Source organism: Canis aureus, chromosome 2 (assembly GCF_053574225.1).
Source record: "Canis aureus isolate CA01 chromosome 2, VMU_Caureus_v.1.0, whole genome shotgun sequence".
Taxonomy (NCBI): domain Eukaryota; kingdom Metazoa; phylum Chordata; class Mammalia; order Carnivora; family Canidae; genus Canis; species Canis aureus.
In genome coordinates, this window is record NC_135612.1 from 6,698,364 (window position 1) to 6,715,219 (window position 16,856).

At 34.3% G+C, this 16,856-nt stretch overlaps 1 long non-coding RNA gene across 1 annotated transcript; it reads right to left on the reverse strand.

Annotated features, from left to right (window-relative positions):
* Positions 1 to 864: 864 nt before the first annotated feature.
* LOC144290063 (uncharacterized) lies at positions 865 to 13,768 on the reverse strand. The gene is made up of 3 exons (XR_013357926.1): positions 13,659 to 13,768; positions 9,223 to 9,421; positions 865 to 1,002 (listed from the first exon to the last, which is right to left on the reverse strand). It is a non-coding gene; the product is annotated as an uncharacterized LOC144290063 (long non-coding RNA).
* Positions 13,769 to 16,856: the final 3,088 nt, after the last annotated feature.

Genomic DNA, 16,856 nt, shown 5'->3' on the forward strand with positions numbered 1-16,856 from the left:
GCATGGATAGTATCCTCTATACAGTAAAAGTCTGATTATATAATGGTGTGGTAAGTTTCTCTGTTATTTTGTGAAAAAAACAAAACAAAAACATTCCAGGCATACCTGTGTTGTAAATGGATAAACACTTGAATACACTGGAAAATTATACAATGATATGATTTTTTGTGAAAGATTATTCCCTATGCTTTATTCTTTTTGGAGCAGTTAATTTGAACTTTTTGAAGTTTAAATTAGATGGTTTCTTAATAACTATTGAAGTGATACTTAAAATCTGTATGTGAATTGGTTAAGGTTAATATCATCTATGCTCTTTAATATATCCCTGAGCTCATTTATTAATATTACAGACTTAGGCATGGACTCCTTTGATTATTAAAAAGCCTATTTCAAGTTCTACAAAGATACCATTTCAGTGATAATGTGTTAAGCATTATTATATATATTTTACTGTTTCCTAAAAACATGAAATAGGAGTATATGTAATATAGATATATATATATTTCTCCCCATAATCATTTACTTTCTTATAAATTCTACCTATAAATATTTATTGAGCACTTGCTCAATAACTGGTACTAGAAATTTGAAATAGAGTAATAAATTTATTGAGACCCTGCTGTTATAGAATTTACATTTTCATGAACAAATGGTAAACAAATAAAAGGAAAACTTTATATACTATGTGATAGTTTTGTGTCAACATGATTGGGCTAAGAGATGTCCCGACAGCTGGTGTCATCAGAAGATATGAACATTTAAATCAGTAGATTGAATAAAGATCTGCCCTTACCAGTAAGGGTGGGTACCATGCAATCATTGAGGGCCAAAACAGAATAAAAAAGTGGAGGTAAGGCCAATTGACTTTATTTTCCTGACTCCCATCTTCTCTAGCCATCAAACATTGGAGCTTCCAGTTCTCATACATTGGACTCACCAGTGGCCTCCTGGTTCAGCAGCTTTTAGAAGATAGATCTTGGGACTTCTTTGGCCTCCATAACACTGTAAGACAATTTCTATAGTAAATCTTTTTCTATGTCTAACATCTAGGTCTATATATCCTATTGGTTCTGTTTCTCTGGAGAATCTTGACTAACATACCTGCCTAAAGTATGTACTAATACTACTATGAACAGGATTTTGAAATTTGAAGAAGCTAAGCTAGAAGGGAGACAAAGATCTAAACCAGTAAAGTGGCCAACCAACTAAAGATCTGCTAAAAGACCTTATAATAAAGAGGAGGAAACATCCTTTAGCCCCACCAGGAGTGCACAGGGTTCCTTTTCCTCCATATCTTCAGCAGCACTTGTTGTTTCTTGTCTTTTTTTTATTCTAGCCATTCTGAAACACGGAAGGTGATTATCTCATTGTGGTTTGATTTGCATTTCTCTGATGATTAATGACGCTGATCATCTTATTATACTTGTGTTGGCCATCTGGATGTCTTCGGAAAAATGTCTATCCAGGTCCTCTGCCTATTTTTAAAACAGATTATTTGTCTTTGTTTTGGTTGGTTTGTTTTTTTTGGTGTTAAGTTGTATATCTATCTGTATGTTTTGGATATTAACCCCTTATCAGATACATCATTTCCAAATATCTTCTGCCATTTAAGAGGTTGTCTTTTCATTTTGTTGATAGTTTTTGTGCCAGGCAAAAGCTTTTTTTTTTTTTTTTTTTCTCTTTTCTGAGGAGACATATCAAGAAAAACATCAAATTGTTGGCTATGTTTTCTTCTAGGTGTTTTATGGTTTCATGTTGTACAATTAGGACTTTAATCCATTTTGAGGTTATTTTTGTTTTTAGTGTAAGAAGGTGGTCCTGTTCATTCTTTTTATATGTAGCTGCCCAGTTTTCCCAGCATCATTTATTGAAGAGGCTTTCTTCCATTGTATATACTTTGTCTTCTTTGTTATAGATGAATTCATCATATAAGTTGGGTTTCTTTATGGACTCTGTATTCTGTTTCCTTGATTTATGTGTTTATTTTTGTGCCAGTGCCATGATGTTTGATTACTACAGCTTTGTAGTATATCTGGAAATGTGGGATTTTCCCAAGATTTATTCTTTTCTCATTATGGCTTTGACTATTTGGGTTTTTGGTGGTTCCATACAAATTTTAGTATTATTTGATCTAGCTGTGTGAAAAATGCTGGTGGCATTTTGATAGGAATTGCACTGAATCTATTGATTGCCTCGGGTCGTATGGACATTTTAACAACATTCTTCCAATCCATGATCATAGAGTATCTTTCCATTTGTTCCTGCTGTCTTCAGTTTTATGCTTTTTGTAACAGTTATAATTGGATTTGTTTACTTAATTTCTCTTTTTGCTACAGAAATGCAAATAATTTCTGGGTATTAATTTGGTATCCTGCAAGTTTACTAAATTGATAAATTCTAGTAGTTTTTTTATTGGGTCTTCTGGGTTTCCTATGTATAGTATCACTTCATCTGTAAATTGTGACAGTTTAACTTCTTCCTTACCAATTTGGATGGTTTTTGTTTTTTCTTAATGCTCTGGCTAGCACTTCCAGTACTACATTGAAGTGGTGACAATAGAAAACCTTATCTTGAATCTTAGAAGGAAAGCTTTTAGTTTTTTACTGTTAAGAATGATGTTGGTTATGGGCTTATCATATATGGCCTTTATAATGTTGAATTATGTTCCCTCTATACCCAGTTTGTTGAGGGTTTTTATAATAAAATGATGTTTTGTCAAATGCTTTTTCTGTATCAATTGAAATGATCACATGATTTTTATCATTTTCTTAATGTGGTATGTCATATTCATTGATTTGTAGAAGTTGAACCATAATGCAATCCCAGGAATAAATAACACTCGATCAAGGTGTATGATCCTCATAATGTACTGTTGAATACAGTAATATTTTATTGAGGATGCCCAACAGAGATAGTGACCTATTTTTTTTTTTTTTTGGGTCTGGCTTTACTCAGGGTAATATGGGCCTTCTGAGCTTGAAAGTGTTTCTAGAAACCTATAAATTACCAAAACTGGAACAGGAATAAATAGAAAACTTGAACATACTGATAACCAGTAAAGAAATTGAATTAGTAATAAAAAAAAAAAACTACCAACAAACAATATTCCAGGGCCAGATAGCTTCATAGGCAAATTCTAGCAAACATATAAAGATGAGTTAGTGCCTATGCTTCCTAAATTATTCCAAAAAAATAGAAAAGGAAGGGAAACTTCCATTTTTTTCTAGGAACTACACTGATACCAAAGCCAGATAAAGACACCACTGAAAAAAAGAACTACAGACCAATATCCCTGAAGAAAATGGATGAAAAAATTTCAATGAAATCCTAGCAAACCAAATCCAACAATACACCAAGTGGGATTTATTCCTGGGTTATAAGTGTGGCTCAGTATTTGCAAATCAATGTAATATACCACATTAATAAAAGAAAGGATGAGAACCATATGATCATTTTAATAGTTTCAATAGATGCGGTAAAAGCATTTGGTAAAGTACATCCTTTCATGATAAAACCCCTCAAAAAAGTAGGTTTAGAGGGAACATATCTCAATATAAAAAGGGCATTTATGAAAACCCACAGCTAGTATCATCCTCAATGGAGGAAAACTGAGAGCTTTTCTTCTACAGTCAGGAACAAGACAGGGATCTCTACCCTCATCATTGTTATTAACATAGTACTGGAAGTCCAATCCACACCAGTCAGACAACAAAAAGAAATAAAAGGCATTTAGGTTGAAAAAGAAGAAGTAAAACTCTCATTATTTGTGGATGACATGATGCTATATACAGAAAACCCTAAAGATTCTACCAAAAACAAACAACAACAACAAAAAAAAAACCCTGCTAGAACTGATAAATGAATTCAGTAGAGTCACAGGATACAAAAATCAACGTACAGAAATCTGTTGCATTTTTATACACAAATAATAAAGCAAGAAAAAGAAATTAGGGAATCAATAGTATTTATAATTTCTCCAAAAATAGTAAGATACCTAGGACAAAACCTAACCAAAGAGGTGAATGTACACTAAAAGCTATAAAATACTGATGACACACAAAAAAATAGACATTCCAGCTCATAGGTTGGAAGAACAAATATTGTTAAAATGTTTATATTACCAAAAGCAATCTACATATTTAATGCAATCACTACATATTTAATGATACCACCAGCATTTTTTCTCAGAGCTAGAACAAACATTCCTAAAATATATATGGAAACACAAAAGACCCCAAATAGCCAAAGCTACTCTGAAAAAGAAAAAGCTGGAGGCACCACAATTCCAGACTTTATATTACAAAGCCGTAGTATTTAAAACATTATGGTACTGGCACAAATATGGACACACAGATCAGTGGAAAGGAATAGAAAACACAGAAATGACCTTACAATTATATGGTTAATTTCCAATGGGGAAAAGAATGTCTCTTCAACATAGTGTTGGGAAAACTGGACAACATGGAAAAGAATGAAACTGGACCACTTAATTTTACCATACACAAATTCAAAATGTATTCAAGACCTGAAACAAAACAAAACAAAAAAAAATCCTAGGGAGTACAGAAGCAGCAATTTCTCTGACATCAGCCATAGCAACTTCTTTCTAGTAAGGTCTCCCAAGGCAAAAGAAACAAATATTTTTTAAACTATTGGGACACTTAACCGAAATAAACAGCTTCTGTGAAGGAAACAATAAATCTAAAAGGCAACCTATGGAATCAGAGAAGATAATTGCAAATTAGATATGATAAAGGATTAGTATCCAAAATATATAAAGAACTTATAAAACTCAACACCAAAAAAAAAAAAAAAAAGAATAATCCAGTTAAGAAATGAATAGATATTTTCCCAAAGAAGACAGAACTGATGGCCAATGGACACATGGAAAGATGCTCAACATCACTGATTATCAGGGAAACACAAATCAAAAGTACAATGAGTTATCATTTCTCACCTGTCAGAAAGTCTAAAATCAACAGCACAAGAAAAAACAGGTATTGGCAAGGACGTGGAGAAAGGAGAAAGGTTGGTGCGAGTGCAAACTAGTACAGCCACTATGGGAAACAGTATGAAAGTTCCTCAAAATCTTAAAAATAGAACTACCTTTTTGACCAAGCAATCACATTACTAGTTATTTATCCAAAGAAAACAACATACTAATTCAAAGGGGTACATGCACCTCATGTTTGTAGCAGAATTCTCTACAATAGCCAAATTACAGAAACAGCCCAAGTATCTATTGATCAATACATATATATATGTAGTCATATATGTGTGTGTGTGTGTGTGTGTGTGTGTGTGAACAAACTGATAGTGACCAGAGGGGAGGTGAGTGAGGGGATGAGTGAAATAGGTGATGGATATGAAGAGTGTGTACATGTTGTGATGTATGGAAGTGTTGAGTCACTGTATTGTACACCTCAAACTAATATTACACTGTGTGTTAGCCTGACTTTAAGTGTTTTCAAAAATAAATAAAATGTATTTAAGAGAACAAAATTAGGTCATGGAGATAGCAACTGGCAAAATAATAATGAACAAAATTAACTCCCATGTATTTTTTGTGAAGGCAGTATAATTAAAAAGAAAAAAGTATTCCTTCCTCTTCTGTATTCTGAAAGAGTTTGAGAAGGATTAGTATTAATTCCTCTTAAAACTCTTCTTAGATTTCACCAATGAAGCCATCTGGTCCTACACTTTCTTCCTTGAGAAACTTTAGTAATTGGTCTCTTCAAATTGTCTTTTTTTTTTTTTTTTTTTTTCCCAGGAGTTAGTCTTGATGTGTTGTGTTTTGGGGATTTTATCCATTTATTTCATGTTGTCCACTTTGTTGGCATATAATTGTATATGTATATTATCAGTTGTAATGTCTTCTCTATCATTTAGAATTTGATATGAGTTCTAATCTTTTATCTTGGGTATGTCTAGCTAACATTTTGTTGATTTTATCTTTTTTTTTTTTTAAATAGCTCTTAGTTTTACTGATCTTTTTGTCTCTATTTCATTTATTTTTGCTCTTTGTTATTTATTTCATTCTGATAACTTTGGGCTTAATTTGCTCTTCTTTTTCTTGAGGAATAAAGCCAGATTGTTTGAGATATTTGTTTCTTAATGTAGCATTTATCTCTATAAATATCCTTCTTAGGAATGCTTTTTGTTCTGAGTTTATGGTATGTTGTATTGCCATTTCCATTTATTCGTCTCATGATACTATTTGATTTCCCCTTTGGTTTTTTTCTTGATCCATCTGTTGTTCAGGGACATGTTGTTTAATCTCCACATATTTGTAAGTTTTCCAGCATGTAATTGATTTTTAGGTTTATACTATTGTGGTTGGGAGAGAATACATGGTGAGATTTCAACCTTTTTAAATTTATTAAGACTTTAGTGAAAGACCGGGGAATGGGCAATTTTGGTGGCTCCCTCTTGTGCAGAGCCCTGGTGAGATAGCTGGTTAACAACTGCTTCTTTGTTTGCTACAGTCCTGTGGGACTCATGAATGGAAGCCCCTTCAGCTATCAGAATCAGACATTTGTAGACCTGTCTCTTGGCTGTAATTGCAAAAGCTGGGGTGCAGATGTGTATGCAAGCTCCTTCCAGGGATTTTTCTGTTGAGTTGGGGCAGGATGCAGGGAGACAGCAGGAGTGGTGTCTACCAGCTTACCTAGTTTCTGAGTAGACGTACATCAGCCCCTGGAATCAATTTTTATGTGATTATTTTCTCATTTGCCTCATGTGTGGGAGTCACACAGCTATTTTCTGTTGGTGCACCATGGAATGGGGAATCTTAGGAGCTTTCCTGTCGCCACCTTGGTCAACTCCTTCTCTACTATATTCTTAGGCATAGTTCCCACCAAGTTATTGATCTCTTAAATGTTCTAACTACTCATAGTCCAAAACCATGCTCAACAGATGATACAATTAGTCCATCAAGCCAAAAAAAAAAAAAAGCTAAGGCCAATCTAACCCTGGAAACCACAAATTCCAACTTCACAATTCTTATGCATCTTGAATAATATTTAAAGACAGGAATTGTCTATCTTAAACATAGAGGGGATGGCCAAGGTGTGCACACTTGCCTATTTACTAATTCACTGATGTGGCTTGGCCAAAATTTTGTCAGGCTTCCTGTCTCCCCATTGTCCTATGAACTCTATCTTACTCAGGATTCTAAGGTATACTAAAGGGATAGAACATACTCCCTTTAAAGCTCATTCTGATGATCAGCTGGCAACAGGAAGGAACATTAAGTGTTAGGCCACCTTTTTCCCTCTCAGGTCTTGCTGACTCTCTTTGACCCTGCTTACTATTCTCTATATAAATCTTTTCTGTTTGATTTTGAAATACTTGCAGATCTCAATGTCTAGGTGTTTTTCTTACTGCAATAGTCTTTTCAGATAGTCTTTTCTTGGCAGAGTTCAGATTTGTTTTTATTTAAAAACATATTACACAAAATGAAACAAAAAACCTATTATAGTGTTTTATATCCACTGATTATAAATACTGCATAAATAAATTTTCATTTCCTGTAATATTGGTTGGGAATGATAACCACTTTATTAAGAATGGTGGCTATACAGTGAAGGAAGAGGTAGTGAATGGAGTGTATTTACATGAATTATGTAAAGAGCCCCAACAATTTGGAAACATTTCAATTTTTAAGCTGGAATTTGGGTACAAAACATGTTCATTTAATATTATTTATATTGCATGGTATCTCTAAAGTACTTCAATTTCTTACTAAGGCTTTGATAATGCTAAAAAGAAACAACAGGCCCAAAATAGAATCACTTGTGTTTAGCCCCACATCAGCAAATCAAGATTTAATACCTAATATAATTGCCTTTTCAGCCTTTCTCAGGAATGTAACCTTTACCTAATCAACCAGGAATTACCTGGTCAGCACTGGTGAGGTAATCCCTGATAAGACCCCTCTGTTCCCCATCAGTAGGTTACCTAGCCTGAAACAATCCACCCTGTGCTAATAAATTTCTTTTCCACTCCCTCTGTGCCTTTAAAAACCTTCTCTTTTCTGAAGCTTTGCAGAGTTCCTTTCTATTTGTTAGAAAGAATAATGGTTGATTCATGAATCATTAAATAAAGCCAATATCATCTTTGAGTTTACTCAATTGAATTTATTTTTTTTTTTTAACAATAGTAAAGAAGGAAACAAATCAACAATAGCAGTGGAGAGAAGGCAAGGCTGTTGTTGGCATTTAATAGCTTTACATATTTCTTTCATTAGCAAGGGTTAAAAATAGATTGAAAACTAAGATTCAAATTGTTTTCAATCAAAAACTTGGGTATTGTAAGCTTTCCCTTGAAGTACACGTCTCAGTGGCAAAGAGTTCCAGAATTAAGTTCGTTGTTGACCCCTTCTATTTCTGTCACCTTGGAACCTCTGATCCCTCATCTATGAGATGTATAAGTGCTACTTCTTCAGGCTATTTTAGGTTTAAACAACAAAATCCAACTAAGTAAATTTAAAGATGTAATTGGCTTTACTAAATAATTCGTGAATTAGCATCCCACCTAGCAAACAGGAACTCCATCGAGCTGCAGAAAAGGAAAGGCTTTAGAGGTAGCGAGGGAGTGGTAAAAAGTAAATTATTAGCAAAGAATACATTGTTTTTAGGCAAGGTTGTTCTCTTAAGAGGAACAGGAGGGGTCTATCAGTAAATGTCCTAGTGATGACTAGGAAATTCCAGGTTAACTGGTTAAATGTTACATTCCTGGGGGAGTTGAAACTACAGTCAGGTTAGGGAGTAAGTCTTGGTTTTCTGACATGGGGCTCTTAACATAGACTCTCAGCTTAAGTGAGAGATGTGATCAAAATATAAGGCATTAGCGCCACTCTGAGCTACTGCACTGTATTTCTTGCAGCTTTTGTTGATTTTTTGTGTGTGTGGTATTCACAGGTCATAACTTCAGGTTCATGATTTTTAAGCCATTTTCTTTAATCATTAGGCATGCATAAGCCCAAGGAAAATGACAACCCTCACAAAGGCAAACCTTGTTGGTGCACAAAATACTCTCACTAAGGTGGCATTGCTAATGGACAAATAGCAGGTTTTGATGTCAAATCCAGGGTTCTAAAAGGCAAACGTTACCCTGTTAGAAATGGACTGAGGCCTGTGTCACAGGAAAGGGAAAAAAGGAAAGAAGAAAGGATTTCGTGTGTAAAATATGAAGTTGTAATCTTGGAAGGATTCAGTTTACCTCAAAGTCAGCTACTTCTCCTCCTATCCATTTGATCAGAAGGTCTCTGGAATCTGTCACGTGGAGCCTTTTGCAGTTATGAGATGCATGTCCAAGGGTTAAGTCCCTGAGGTTTGGCTGCTACTGACTGGGGAGGAATGTTTGCTACAGTAAGTCTCAAGGAGATTCAAGGGCAGTCTTTGTTTTACTGAATCCAAATCTGAAGGGTAGGATACAAATGGAAATGTTAGTTTGAAGAGTCAAAGACAGATTTTTACAAAAAGGAGAAGAATTTAGGATGTAGTTCAGTTTACAAGTATACCGGAACCTCAACAGGATTAGAACCTAATACAAAAGTATAAAAATATTTATTTCTCTATATAATCACTCTCCATTTTTTAATAGCAAAATATGTTTGCATTAAACTTTGCCTGATTACATATGTGTATCCCAGGAATAGTAATTGACCACTTAAACTCTTTTTTTAAAATGACTTTTCTGGAAGCTTGTAAGCAAAGTAACTGTTTTTTTGCCCTCATCTCTCTCATATAGGATATTCCAGTCAAATATAACCATTATTTTCAAACGTGTTCCATCATGGGAAGAACAGATTCTCATTGAACTTATGTAAGTAACTTTTGTCAAACATAAACATAAAGGAGAAAAAAGACCAGAAAAAGAATCTTGAGAAACCACAAAACAAGTAACAAAATGGCAATACACACATATCTATGAATAATTACTTTGCTTTTTGATTGGATCATTTTGTCAATTTAGAGTGATAGAATAGATTTTAAGAAAACCTTAAAAGATCAAGAGTTTTTGAATTTTGGAGAGATTAAGTATATCTCACTGAATTGTTCATGGGCTTAAAAGGCTTCCTAAGGCCTAATAAAGTAAAACATACAGCCAGGAATATTTAAAACGAGAAGTCACAAAAATTAGGGTCCTCTTCCTCATTTCATTTTGACCTCTGTTACTCATTCTGCTTGTTCATTTTTCCATTAGTTCTGGGAATTCTTACTCAGTTCAGTCATATGATATGAAAGTCACCAAAAACTTGTATTCTAACAGACTTGTCAGATTCCTTTCCATAAATTTCCCTGAAAATTTTTGTAAAAGCATCTGAATAAAACAAGAACTGTTGGTAAACAGCCATTTCAAAGGTCTGATTAGAACTCATAATATAGTTAACAAAAAAATTTGGGTTATTTCTAGGTCATAAAACATTGTTAAGATTATGACTGATAGCATTAAAATTTTGATATATCCTGATAATTTTTTTTACAATTTGTACAACACTAATATTAATATGACTATAATATATATATTTACCCACACACTGTAAGCTAAGAAGGTTTAGCATGACCTATTTGACAATGCTCTCCATATAATTTAGCAAACCAAATAAGCCACATTAGTTTAATATTAAACTTCCTATGAGAAAACAAATTCTTGAAATGTTCCAGGTACTCCCTGCAATATTTCAAAGTTAATTTGTGGTCAAAATTATTCACTTTAGAATTTGGATTTGGACACTTGACTAAATAGAACCATAGGTGACTGTGAAGCAAGAGTTTTCTATGTAACCAAAGTGATAAGACTTCACAGGTAAATACAGAAAGTTACATAGTCTTGAGCAAAACTTAGCTCTTTTAATATCAGGAAGGCTGAGTTTACTTAAGTAACCAACAACCTGATGAAGACAAAACACAGAATCTTTGTTTTTCTAGGCCGATTACAATAAAGTTAAACAACCTAAGAAAACTTTGTCCTTTTAACGGAGGAAAAAAAAAATGAATTTAAATTTTTATCAGTGTCCTTTAAATATTCAAACTCTTATTTATATCTATCTTAGCCAGCTTGACTAAGCTTACTTTTCATTAAACATACTTTTCAGAGATTCCTTTGCCACAAATCTATAACTTTTTGCCTTTGGATTTTGTCTCTATTTTCCTCCTTTCAAATAACTACATTTACTTTAGGACAACATTACTTTCTTTTCCCTCAACAAAAATGAATTTCCATTCTTAACTTTTATTACCTAAAGTATACACACTTCCTTCTTCTTCTTCTTCTTCTTTTTTTTTTTTTTTGCATTCAGAGAGGTTCCTCTTATTTCTAATAGTTTTATTCACATATTTTAATTAGAATTCTTAGCCCTTAGTTTGCTTAATTTTAGAAATTAAAGGTTCCTAAGTAAAATTAAGAAAACCAAGTAGCAATCATTTGTGAACTATTAGAGTAGCATTCTTTCAGGTTGACAAATTTTTGAATACATTTCATAATTTCTAGAAACAAGCTTCTTCATGGTACAACTTTTGAATAAAAGACAAAAAATGCTTCCTAAAAAACTCAAATGTATCTTTAATTTCTCTGTGATAAGGAAGAGTAGATAAACCTATGTTCGGTACCTAATATATCACTATTTTAAGTTTCAGGTTACCAAAAAGATTTTGGAAAGTATTTTTAAGTAGATGTAAAACACAATTATTGTTAAGAGGTTAAAGAGTTAGGTTAACTTTTATCTTATATCTATCTAAATCACTTGCTCCCAACAACTGTGTTTAGATTACCCACAAAAACCTCATGGGACATTAGACCAAATCAACCATCATTCAAAGCTACTTTTTTTGACAGATTTCTCAAGATCTAATATGAGCTCATTCAACTAATAAACCCAAAATAAAATGTTATGTCTGCATTATATCCAATGTTGATAACTCTGACATGTCTTTATATATTAAACCACCAAATTAGTTTTTATTTGCTGAAAATCATGTGAACTTGAAAACTTTGGGGTTAGTTTCTATTATATTTTTAAGATAAGTGCTTAATTTTCCAGTGCTCATTTTTAAACAATCCAATAGACCTCTGATAAATTAATTTTAGTGAGACCACTCAGAAGTAGAAAATGTCACGAATCTATAATAGGCACACACAAACATACAGAGATCTTACAGTTATTGTTTAAAAATTTTTAGCCATGAGATGGCTATGATAAGGCAAAACTCATTGGTTGTTGGATAACAGTGGGACCCAAACTTTTTCTGACAGATGTAACAACTTAAAGAGATCTGCTCAGATGGCCTGAGATTTTTCTACTAAATCGTTTTAGAGAAGACATGATTTTTCATTCAAAGGACATTTCCCCATTATACTTCTGATAAGAATTATCTCCCTAAAGTTTGTATTTTTATTTTCAGAGACATAGGGAAAGAATGCAAGTTCCTCCAAGAATTTGGATTTGTAAGCCCAGTAATTTACAAGCCCTTTGAGATAAAAAGTAAACAGAGATAAACTCTGGAGTGCCTTTTGAGCTGAGTTTCCAGTTTTATTAACCTAAAGACAGTTGCTTTTAATTCCTCAAAGAATTGAATCTTAGCCTGGATGTTGAAGGAATGACCTAACCATCTATCTGTGTTAGAATAAATTTGTTTTGTTTATTCTAGTTTTCCCTTGGCCGTTCAAGAGACTAATGCAGAAGTTTATCAGAAAACCCCTCAGAGTCTCATCAACTCTGGGAGAGGCATAAAGGGGGGTGCTTATTTGAAGGTAGATACTGAGGTGTTTTTAGACCCATTAATTTGGTGGACTTTTGTTTACACTTGCGTAAAAGGCATTTCAAACAGACCACTAGAATGAGTATTTAAGTAAAGGAGAAGAGAGGGAAGCAGCAAGAGTCCATCTTACAGTCTTTTGCAATAGGTACTTCTTTGCATCTTTTTTTTTTTTTTTTTATCAGCTTTCTGCAATGAAACTATTTTTGGAATTTTGAAGTCTGCTTCTAAGTACACTTCTTAAATGATCTTATCAAATGGGGTTGCTCCTCTTAATGGCCTGTGGGACTCTAGTTTGTAATTATCCTGAGGGCTGGCAGCAGTTTGGTTGGAACCCAGCTATAAATGGAGTGTAGCCTACATTTCTGTCTGGCCTTATTTTGATGCCCCCAACATATTAGTTACCAAGCCAAATTCTTCAAGACACAAAACAAGCTTAGTAAGATTTTGCCATTTTTGAAAATATTTATGGCTCCTGCTTCTGCAACCCTAGTGCTAAGACATAAAATAAGCAGGTGTGCCAGAATGTGTCACGCTTAACTCTTTGGATTTTTAAAGATCCCATTTAAAACAAATTTTATTCACCTGAGGCCCCCCACTGGACCCAGTCCAGTCTAAATGGGGCCCAGTACAGTTCCTAAATTGAACTCAATCCAGCTCAAATCAGACCTGGTCTAATCCCACACCCAAACCAGTCTTTAAATTGGACCCAGTCCAACTCTGGCAGGTAACCTCCAGTAATTCCCAATATGGCAATGGCTAGGGTTTTCCACTAAAAAAAAAAAACCCTGAGAATTGTGTCTGCCAGTTTAAGCTGCCCTGAATTATAAGGGAAAATCAAATAGACTGGGAGCAAGAAGCAAAGACAATGGAGCTCAGAACTGAGAGTGAACTTACCCAAGGCCTTTGGTAACAGTGAGAGACTGTGAACTCAGAGGGTTCTTAGGATATTTCTTCTTGTTCCCCAAAGCCAACATCTGTCTGTTCTGGATCCTGTTGCTGCCACTAAATTGGTTAAATAACAATAACAAAACAAAAAACAGCTGAATGAAAGTGAAGATCTAACTGGTTTTATTATATTTACTTAAAATTTATTAAAATGATTCACTAGTCAGCATCCCTCCCATCTAGCAAATAGAAAAGAGCTCCATCACCCATCAAGCTCCAGAAAAGTTTTGTTTTATTTTGTTATAAGGTAGAGAGGGAGTGGAAAAAGGAAATTAAAATTTTTAGCAAAGACTATATTATTTAATTCCCTAGTGATGACCGGGACATTCCAGGTTAACTAGTTAAAGATTACTTTCCTGGGGGAGTTGAAATTGCAGCATTTCACGGAACTGGAATAAACAATGCTAAAATTTGTACGAACCACAAAAGACCACAAATAGCCAAAGCAACCTTGAAAAAGAAAAAGCTGGAGACTTTACCATTCCAGACTTCAAGTTATAGTATAAAGCTCTAATGATCAAGATATGATAAGGGCACAAAGACAGACACATTGACCCATGGAACAGAATCCCAGAAATGGACCCACAGCTCTAATCTTCAGCAAAGCAGGAAAGGATATCCCCTGGGGAAAAAGACAGTCTCTTCAACAAATGGTGTTGGAAAAACTGGACCATTTCCTCACACCATACACAAAAAACAAATTAAAAGTGGATGAAAGACTTAAATGTGAGACAGGAATACATCCAAATCCTAGAGAAGAACACAGGTAGCAACCTCTTTGACTGTTGCCGTAGAAATTTCTTATTAGCTAAGGCAGGGAAAACAAAAGCAAAAATGAACTATTGGGACTTCATCAAGATAAAAAAACATTTTGCATAGTTCAGGAAACTATCCACAAAACTAGAAAGCTACCTTTACAAATGACATACCTGATAAAGTGTTAGTATCCAATATCAAGAACTCATAACCACCACCCCCAAAAAAATAATCCAGTTAAGAAATGGGCAGAAGACATGAATAGACATTTTTCCAAAGACAACTTACAGACACTAACAGATACATGAAAAGATGGTCAACATCATCAGGGAACTACAAATTAACACCACAATGAGATACCACTTCACATCTGTTAGAATGGATAAAATTAACATCAAATGGAAATGTGTTACTGACAGGTGTTGGCAGGGATGTGGAAAAAGGAAAACCCTTTTGCACTGTTGGTGGGAATGCAAACTGGTGCAATCACTCTGGAAAACAGTATGGAAGAAATATCCTATGACCCAGCAATTGTACTACTAGGTATTTACCTGAAGAATGCAAAAATAGTGATTCAAAGGGACATACACACCATGATGTTTATAGCAGCATTATTAACAATAGCCAAATTAAAAACAAAGCAAACAATAGCCACATTTTGGAGCAAGTCCAAATGTCCATCAACTGATGAGTGGATAAAGAGGTGGTATATACAGAAAATGGAATATTACTGAGTCATCAAAAAGAATGAAGTCTTGCCATTTGCAATGACACAGATGGACTTAGAGTATAGGACGCCATGTGAAATAAGTTAAAGACAAGTGCCATATGATGTCACTCATATGTGGAATTTAAGAAAAGAAACAGATGAATATGTGGGGGGAAAAGGGAGGCAAACCATAAAACAAACTCTTAAATATAGAGAATTGCTGAAGATTGATAGAGGGAGAAAGACAGTGGATGGGCTAAATTGATGATGGGGATTAAAGAAGACACTGGAGAAGAGCACTAAATGTTATATGTAAATGATGAGTTCTAACCTTGAAGCTAATATTCCACTGTATGCTACTAAATGGAATTTAAATAAAAACTTGAAACAAACAAATGTGGCTCTTAATACAAATGGCTTCATGTGGGGTCTGTGGTTTCCTTTTTCACAGAGGTAAAATAGATATAACTAGGTACTTAAGTATGTAAAATGTTAAAGGCAATTCTTTAAATAAAAGATTATGACAAAAGATTCATAATAAACTATCTTCCACATGATTTTTACAGGCAGACTCAGGACCGCAACGAAGCCTGAGATTCTAGATTTAAAGACATTCTGTCTCCTAAATTAAAAAGAAAAAAAAAAAAAAAAAAGAAAAAATATTTAAGAGATCATTTTAGAAGTTGAGAGACTTGCATTATAATACCAGCCCTGATACTAATAAGATATATATTTTGGCCTCTGTAAAATATTTTTGTTGAGCATGTAATAGTAATATACCACAGTAAGTGGTAAATGCTGAAGACAAGGTTAAATAAAATAAATTCATTTGTTCTAGGAGCTTACATTATATCATCTATAAAATGGGTGCCCTTAAATTAAATATTTTTGTTTTGCTCAGGCTCCAATAATTCCCAAAAACAATTGCTTTGCCAGAGGTGATCTTGATTTTTTTTTTTTTTTTTTTAACACAGAACTACTATTAAGACAGAAGAGTCAACTGTATGCACCTATGATACAAGTTTTCACCTGGGCCTAAGGCAAGGATCTGCGATATTGTATGTTGCTTATCTACAAGAAGGGAAATTCCCTCTCCCCACAACCTTGCTGTACAGCCCCAGGTGCACTATGTAATTTCCAGGTCTTTACTATTTCTTTAAGAATAAATGTTCCCCCCCCTTCCCCCCCCCCCCCCCCCCCGCCCTGCACTTTGAAAATAGCTAGCATGTGGCTTTCCCTTAAAGATTATACTTTGTGGTATTTCTGGTCCAAGATGTCATTGTAGAAAGGCCCTGAATTTACCTCCTCCTTAGACACACCCAATCTGCACCTATTTATAGAGTAATTCCTTCAGAAGAACTGGACAGCTTTGGCACAACAAAAGATAAACCATATAGAGAACAAGGAAGAGAAAAGTAGACACAGTAACAAAGGGAACAATGCTGCAAACTGCAGTGGGGAGGGACAGTAGTGAGAAATCATGAGCAGATTCCTGTGCTCTGGGCACACACACACACACACACACACAAAAGCCACCATTTAAAAAAGCAACTGGTACATAAAAGATCCAACCTTAGAACTCCACCAAATAGCAAAGAAACTTCCAGGAAGGAGGAGTTGTGAATGCTGTGGTTTATACTTCCCCTCTCCCTTGGGAACAGAATCTGGACACCATAGCCAGT